This window comes from Pteropus vampyrus, unplaced genomic scaffold (genome assembly GCF_000151845.1).
Source record: "Pteropus vampyrus isolate Shadow unplaced genomic scaffold, Pvam_2.0 Scaffold659, whole genome shotgun sequence".
In the NCBI taxonomy this organism is placed as follows: Eukaryota; Metazoa; Chordata; class Mammalia; order Chiroptera; family Pteropodidae; genus Pteropus; species Pteropus vampyrus.
In genome coordinates this window covers 57,865-66,073 of record NW_011889440.1, presented here as the reverse complement: position 1 = coordinate 66,073, position 8,209 = coordinate 57,865, and the positions used below count along the sequence as shown (strand labels likewise).

General features: G+C 44.0%; 1 protein-coding gene and 1 long non-coding RNA gene across 12 annotated transcripts in view; both read left to right on the top strand.

Moving 5' to 3' along the window:
- The window catches only part of ZNF606 (zinc finger protein 606), a 46,969-nt gene that overhangs the window by 31,613 nt on the left and 7,147 nt on the right, over positions 1-8,209 (top strand). Inside the window, exons 8-9 of one of the 11 annotated variants that reach the window (XR_002778202.1) lie at positions 115-207; positions 2,991-3,119. The exons of the other annotated variants lie outside the window; for them this stretch is intronic. The gene's annotated coding sequence lies outside the window, so the exon portion shown is untranslated. Of the gene's footprint in view, positions 1-114; positions 208-2,990; positions 3,120-8,209 lie in introns of those variants that run through there. 11 annotated transcript variants of the gene reach the window in all.
- The window catches only part of LOC105309032, a 5,169-nt gene continuing 3,452 nt past the window's right edge, over positions 6,493-8,209 (top strand). The window contains exons 1-2 of the long non-coding RNA XR_002778205.1: positions 6,493-6,777; positions 7,401-7,439. This is a non-coding gene — a long non-coding RNA (uncharacterized LOC105309032). The remainder of the gene's footprint in view (positions 6,778-7,400; positions 7,440-8,209) is intronic.

Sequence of the window (8,209 nt, the reverse complement as noted above, 5' to 3'; positions counted from 1 at the left end):
AAAAAAAAGTGTCAGATTATACAAGTGACCGAGTCATGTACTTACTTGCTAATTGTACTTTTGTTCCGTTTGTACAGACAAATCTGTTTTTTGTTTGTTTGTTTTTTACTTCAGATGCTGGGAAAGGAAATACACCCGAGCCCACAAAGAGCAAGCAGGATCTTAAAGCACATTCAACAGAGCTGACCACCAACACCTGGGATGCAGGTGGGTGGGACCGCACCCCGAGTTCCCCGTAACGTCCTGTCATTATACACGACACAGCCAGAGATCGTCAGGACAGCACTTGAGCTGTAACGCTAAGGCTGCCTCCCACCCCCCGACAGCTACAGAGACAGCAGGTGCTACTGTACTGAGTCAGGGACCCCACATCTCGACAGAAAAAAAGGGAGGGCGTCAGCCAAGAACAGGAGGCAGATAAAAAAGAGGAGTCAGCGATTATGTGGGAATTCAAAATTTATTTGATCTCATGGTCTGTGCAATCCCACTTCTGTATTTTTAAAATCGAGAATGGTATTTCTTAATGGTATTTCTCATTTTCTCTCCCATACCCCTTGGAATAACCATATGATTCACAAATGTATTTAGTAACCGCCAGGCACTGCTAACATGGAATTCTGTGAGAACTTCTTTCTTTCCATTTTCAGCACTGATTCTGCACCGGCCTGCTCTTGTTCTCGTAATTATAATCGCATGTACAGCCTTAAGCATCGCCCTGATCTGTGGACTCGCGATTTTTTATATGATATAGTAAGTATATCATATGGCTATGTGACATTACCACCCTTAAGTAAGACACAAATTAACTGGGTTATTAGTGATGATAATGATGATGATAATGACAATTGTTATAATCACTAAATTATTATAATTATTATACATTTTCAGATGAATGTTTTTCAGAATATGGACTGTACTCATGTTGGGTCATGATATAAATGGAAAAAAAAGAAAATAGAAAATAAAAGAAACAGGACAATACAATGTAGAGGAATAATAGAAAGTATTACATAATAGAAAGTATTACCTGTATTAAATTAAACTTGTCAGACATGGATACACGGTCGTGAAGTAAAACGTATTTCTTACTGTGGATCATGGTCAGAAATGTTCGAAAGCCAGTGTCTGAGGTGATGGTAGCGTCCTGAGGCGTGTGTGTTAAAGTGAGCTTGCTCACTGGGAGGAATCTTGACAGCACGGAGCAGAAGAGAGTGACCTCTCTCTTTTTCACTAAATCCGTGTTATTACTAAAGTAGTCTGGGTTAATGGTAGCATTTGGGGAAGATACTTCATCTCATTAGCACAAATAAAGCTCGCGTTCAAGCTCTTTCAAGTGATGTGATCATCTTGAAATTAAGATTAGACAAAAGTGAGCTGCACGGGGACAGCACGCCCCTCTGCCCAAACTAGCATACTGATTCCCGCTCTAGGACTCAGGCCCAGGGTTCCGTTACGTCCCATCAGAAACAGCTTGAATATACACTAAATTATTTGCTCTATTAGAATTCCGTATGAACGTGAGAAACATAGCACCCTCGTGGGTTATTCTTTAAGGTCGGCATTTTAGGACCACCTCGAAGTATTCAAAGAAAGGCAAAATGAGATTGAAGGTAAATTCGAAGAAATTTTGCTAATGAGAGAGTGTAACCAGCATATTTGGTTCTAGATTATCAAATGTGGCAATCTCGTTTGACTCAATTTATGTAACTGCAATTTCGGTTTATTTCATTAGTATAAACAAAGATGTTAACACATAGAAGGATTTCTAAAATAACTCACTAAAATGTATCCTCCTGGACTTTCAGCACCCCATTCAGTTGCTGGGCTAACGTCAGCTCTTACAGCTTTTACATTTGTGTTACAGCCAGTGCCACACCAAGCTGTTTTAGAGCCTGAGGCAAAAGGAAAACACATGCCTCAGGGTACATGTTTTCATATAACTTTTAGTGGTTAATTTTTCCCAGAAGTAGACTTGGAAAAGAATCTCGGTGAGTTTGCTTTCATTTAAACCAGGAAAGTAAAATTAAAATTAACTTTAATGTTTTGGAAAAGAACCTTTTAAAAATACATAAAAACGTGCAGGGACTCACCTTTTTCCTTTTGACTGGCAGCACTGTCGGATCCTGTTTTCATTTAAAATTTGGATATTTGATTTAGCATGGATTTCCCCCATTCACTTTATGTTTTGAAAATATTGAGTTAAAATGTTTATTATCATTACTGAGTTTTTTGGCACCCCCTTAAATTTTACATCTGAAGGGAGCACCTTACTCTCCTTATCTAAATCCTGGTCCCGACTTCTTGGCGATCTTTTACGATGTTTATGATTGGGCCTTTTCTTCCTGCTGCACAGCGTGCTTCTGGAATATTCCCTCAGCACCCTTTCCCTCTTCACAGCCCCTTAGGACACAAAAGCTGATCCTAAAATTCTTTTTTATTGCATGAATCAACCAGAATTGGGAGGAGGGTAGGTATGTTAGGAAGAAGTAAACACTCTATCACCCATTTCCACATTAAACAGAAATAACTGTTCGATGAACCACATCCAGGTTGGACTTAGGGTGAGGGAAGCAAGGCGCCACCTCAGGTGCAAAATTTCAAGGGGTGTCAAAAAAAAAAACAAAACAGTAATCAAGATAAATCATATTTCAGTGCAATATTTTTTGAAAATCTAATGCTTTGCAGAATCCACAATGAACAAAACATCAACATTTTAAATACGGGATTAGTGATGGTAGTGGGCCAAGCTATACCGGAGGCTGAGCGGAAGGAAAAATCTGTAATACCTAAACTGTCTTTATTTAAAATGTCGATATTGTATTCATCGTGGATTTCTTGGTACTGATTTTTCTTTTGTAAGATGTTGCATTAAGATATTTATCTTATGGAGTTTTTCAATTAAAAAAATTAATTTTTTAAAAAGTCACAATTAAGACATGATGATGTGTCATGGAAATTGTTCTCCTGAATTCATCTGTATTACTCTCCAGTCGGTTGGTACGGGCTGAAGAAAGACAACAACTTGCGTTGCTTTATAAAAATGTCAGGATACCATTATTAGAAGATGAAGAAGAGAGCTCCGAGGACGAGGACCAAGACGAGTCCAGTTATCTGCTTCCAGAGAGTGAGAAGGAGCTGGAAAAGTTCATTCATTCAGGTAGAGAATCAACCTGTTTATTGTGTCAGATCCAAAGTCACACGAAAGCTGAGCTGGTTTGGTTTTCAAAGGCAAAGCTAAGTGAGAGTTAATGGAGTTTGAGGTCAGAAAGAGGAATATTTACAGCCACAGCTACAGAAATGAACTGTTCTCATCAAATTACAGAGTGATGAGAACAGTTCATTTCTGGAGTGTGTGGGTTGCTTGGTTCCTTTTGCAGCGAAATTCCAAGAATAGACAACAGCGTTCAGGAAACGAACCTTTTCCCGAACAAGACGTTTCCCATCAGCACACTTGTTAATGTGGCATTATTCTTGAGTTTAGGACACAGACAAGCAGAGGTCCCGCCTGCGCTATGTGTTTCATTGTCATGTATGGATCCAGGCCCACAAAACGGAGGTCACTACCCCCAAGTCAAAGACCCCTGTCAGAGCGATGTCTGCTGTGCCTGCACCCTTGTGAGGAAAGGGCAGCGTACGTGCTCATGGAAACCTGATTTTGTAGAAGTTCTGACATTCTCGAGTACTCGCAAAAATATGTGGAGAGTGCAGTGTCGGATTCGATGCTACTAACCATCCCTGCGTGGACCTCCCCTCCGACAATCCCAGACGTAGAAAATTGATGCTCCCTGACGGATGGCCCTCGTTTACCCTTAGAAAAGATTTTTTTCAATGTCTTTTTTTTCTACATTCTTCCTCCCACAACCCCCCACATTGGACATTTCTGAAGCTTGAATAGAGAAAGTGGGAACATAATTTTAACATTCAGCTTTCACCATCCTTGTCAGGCAAATAACATTCATTATGTCCTGAAAATTCCACTGTTTGCACCTTTTATTTTTCCATACTTTTTTCCCTCACCTCTTTTGTCTCCATTTCTCTTCCTCATTTATTTGTCTCACGATAACATTATGTCTACATTTTAGTTATTCGATCGAAAAGAAGAAAACACAGTAAAAAGATGAGATTGAAGAACGAGCAAAAGTTTGTCAAGGACATGAAAATACGGAATGTTCTGCGCATAGACAGCAAGTGAAGGAGCCGCAGGACGCGCTTCCCAGTGCAGAGAACACAGTGGCCAGGAGGACAGGCTGAGGACAGGAGCGTGACTCATTTTCTGAGTCTGAGAACTCTGTACAAGAGCACTCTAAGAAAACGAGGTGTATTTAACAGAAAATAAATTCATATGATATAGCCATTCTTGCTTCTTAGCTCTCATAGTTCATGAATAATCGTGACTTGATTGGAAAGAGAAAAATCCAACTTTGTAAGTATGAAAGAGAAATTGCCAGGGTTTTCTTTTCTTGCTTCCAACCAAGTCATTTCCTTGGGCAGTCTCCCAGATCCCACTAGGGAGCCTCTTGAATTCAATGGAACGTTCCCAGCGATATTATCAGTCACAGTAGCTTGTCTCCATTTACACACGAGGAGACTGAAAATGTCAACTTAGTACCAAAGAAAGGAGGGGAAAAATCCATTCCATGGTTTACAATTCTTAGAGTGATTCCATCCCAGGGTTTGGAATCAGGTAAGGGCCCGGGAAGTGGGGAAGCCCAGCGCAAGCACACCTGCATGCCTCTGGACTCCATCGAGGTCTGTGGCTAGGCCATTCGGTCATTGCCAGACAGCATGGTACATATTCCAGTGTTGGTTTTGCTGGACTCCGTATCATATATTGGATGCCAGCATGGAGAGGCCACGCTGCTTTTTAATCAAGTATCAAGTAAACAAGGAAGGGCAAGAGCATGAATTTTCATGGGCAGATGTGTCTTAGCAAACCACCTTGGTAAGCCGAACTCTAAGGCGTCACCCAAGATTCCTGCCCCTTGGTGTACAAAGCTATATATTCCCCTTTCCTTGAGTGCAGGCCTGCAAATGTGACGGATGTCACTCCCTTGATTAGGCAAAGGTGAGAGGATAGTTGCTCTTTGTTATGTTATATAAGACTGTCTTAGTAACTAGAGAGCCATGTCTCCTAGTGTTTAGGGACTGGTTCCATGCAGCGCAAGATGTGCATTAACCAACCCAGCATGAGGGCTGCAGGCCTTCTCAGATATTTCCTGGGCACGCATCAACCCTGACTTTGTGTGTGTGTGTGTCTGTGTTCGTGTGTGTGTTCCCCAATTCTGCAGTTTACACAAAGTGACTAATAAATTGTGCTAAATAGCTCGATTTTACTGAGGGGGTACAAAACAATAGTCATAAATATAAAAAATGGCAAAACAAAACGAAAAGCTTTCAAAATTTGCCAATTCAGGAATCTCCAAATTATTCTTGGTGCATCATGGGTTTTTCTTTTTCAAAAATGTACATATTGGCGGTTAGCACATCTGTTTTACACGCAGAAGGTCCTGGGTTCACACTCCAGTGGAGCCACAGTCCATGGTCTGCGGCCATGCCACCCTGAACAAGCCTGATGTCTGATCTCGGAAGCTAAGCAAGGTTGGACCTGGTTCGTACTTGGATGGGTAGACCACCTAGGAAGACCAGGTGCTGTAGGCATTAATAATAATAATAATAATAATTGCATATTGTGTGATTGTGTGTTTTTTCTGAAGGTGAGATCTTCAGTTTTTTCACCATCCAATGATACTTCCCCAGAGACATTTCTGGCACCATCTTTGAATTACTACATAGTCATTATTAATAGCTTTCTAAAATTTTTATTTTGAGATATAATTGACATATAACATTAGTTTCAGTTGTTACAACATAACAATTCAATATTCGTATACATTGTGAATTGATCACCACAGTGTCTAGTTAACATCTGTCACCTTACATAGTTGTAAAAATCAATAGCCTTCTATGATTTGCATTTTACAAGCGTTTTTCTGAGATATCAATTCCTCATGCTCTTGCCTCTGTCATCACTTCCCAGCAATGAGCTGAGATCAGGCAGGTAAGATACCCCACGTTCCTCTACCAGTGGGCTCATTTTCTGACCAAATAACTATGGATTATGTGCATTTGGATCTGTAAGCTTTGGGGAGCATCTGAAAGAATATGTTTAGCCTCTGAGAACTTCATGGATTCTGACATAAAATGTCTCCAAACACTTGGGTAATCAGTTGCAGACAATACATCCCCAAAAGTTGAGTATGACCCCCTTAAGAAGGAGCCAAGCCCCTCCTCCGTTTTGGGACCCAGGCTTGCCATTTCCGAGCGTACCCCGCGACGGAGCGTGACATGTCCACTGAACGTCTGGTGGCAGCTCCCCGGCGCCGCGGCTGGATCTGGGAACTACATTACCCAGAATGCTCCGAGGCGGCGGCGGCGGCGCGACCAATAAAGGCTCAGAAAAGTTTCCGCGTGAGGAAACTAACTTCGCGCGGGACTTCCGGCGTCGTCCTCGTGGTGGGCGATTTGTCTTCTCTCCGGATCGGCTGCCCTGGTCGGAGGCTCCGGATCGCTGTGTCGGGGTCGAGGTGCCGGGGCCGTAAGGCGCGACAGGAGTAATGGTCCCCGCCTCTCAGACACGGATCTGAGACTCGGCGAAGCGTCCGGGTGACCCGCTCCAGGGCGGGGACGGGGATCGCGGTGCCCGGCGCCCCCTTCGCTCCCGACCCGCTCCGCCCGCAGACTTCGTTGGCGGCGGCCACGCCGAGGGTCCCCGCTCGGGTGAGCTGCGCGTTTCCCGGGCCTCACCGTCCTCCGAGACCCAAACCCTGAAGCCCCGCGTGCGGGCGCCGCTCCCGTCCTGCTGCCCGGGACGGTGAGGCGCTGGCGGGCGACGTGCGGGGTGACGGGCTGTGGGAGAAGGTCACAGGCCGAGGGACCGGCCGTGTGAAGACGCGGGGGGTGGGGGGGACGGTCGAGCCAGGAGGCCCCGGGAAGAGTTGACATAAGAGGTCCGTCCTTCCTCTGCGGGGACAGTGAGTGTGAGGCGGAATGACACCTGGAGTAGCAGTCCGGGGTTGTCCCTTATTGTGAGAACTGCAGAAGCCCTGGAGAGTTTTGAACAAAAAACACCCACTATGTCCATTAGGGTTTTAAAACGTTCCCAAAGGCTGTTCAAAGGAAGAACAGATGAGAGGGGAGCGATGAGTTCATTGAGTCGCTGGAGGTTGACTGTTTATTCACGGTCACAGTGCTGGTAAGAGTCGCCACTGAACGTTGAAGCCCAGAAGTTAGACAGCCAGCCTGACTGAAGGCACCTGGCTCCAGAGCCAGGGGAGGAGGGTACAGGGAGGCATGAGCGCCAGGGACCCACTCGATCCTCTAAGGCTTGCCTCTCCCCGCAGGTTCCCATGTCTGTGGAAGTGCTTATGGAACCCAGACAGGTAAGTGGAGCTGTCCCTGTCCCTTACTAATCCCAGCGCCACTCCCATATTCTGTGGGTTGTGCTTTCCTGGGACCCCAAGCCCAGGGTCCTGAGTCCATGTTTTAGGCTGTGTATAGATTCTTCCATTACTGACAACCAATGTAAAATATTGTAATTATTGTAATTATTTGTAACAATTTACAAATAAAGAAAAAAAGAAAAAAGAGCGCTAGATTTTCTAACGTTGACAGTGAGGGAGTGAAAGAGAGGAATCAGTGGGACCCCCGGATTTTTGGGTTAGCAGCTGTAGTGATGAAAGCTGCATTAACAGAGATGAGCAAGTTGGTAATAGGTATAATGTTTACTAGGATATCAGGAGCTTTGTTTTGACCATGTTAAGAGTCAGATGTTTCAGAGACCGCTGAGTAGAAGCCTCAGATGGACAGCCGGACACACAAATTGAGACACTTGAGGAAGGATTCAGATTGGGTATATCTAAAACGTAGCGACTGTGAAGACCAAGGCGAGTGAGCGGTGGGTCACATTTAGGAGAAGTAAACTTCAGGTTATGGTTGTGAAACTATTAGCAGATGTTGATCTTTAGCAAATACCCATATGGTTCTCCTGTGACTTGGGTTTATTTGGGAAAAATAAAATTGCGATTCAGGACGTTCAAGCTATGGTAGACCCATAGGCAAGTTCAGATTAAAAAGGAGAGGAATGTTCTTTTACAGAGGCAGGGGCAGTTCAGGGGGGCTTTTGTAAACATGCATTGCAGGAAACTGGGAG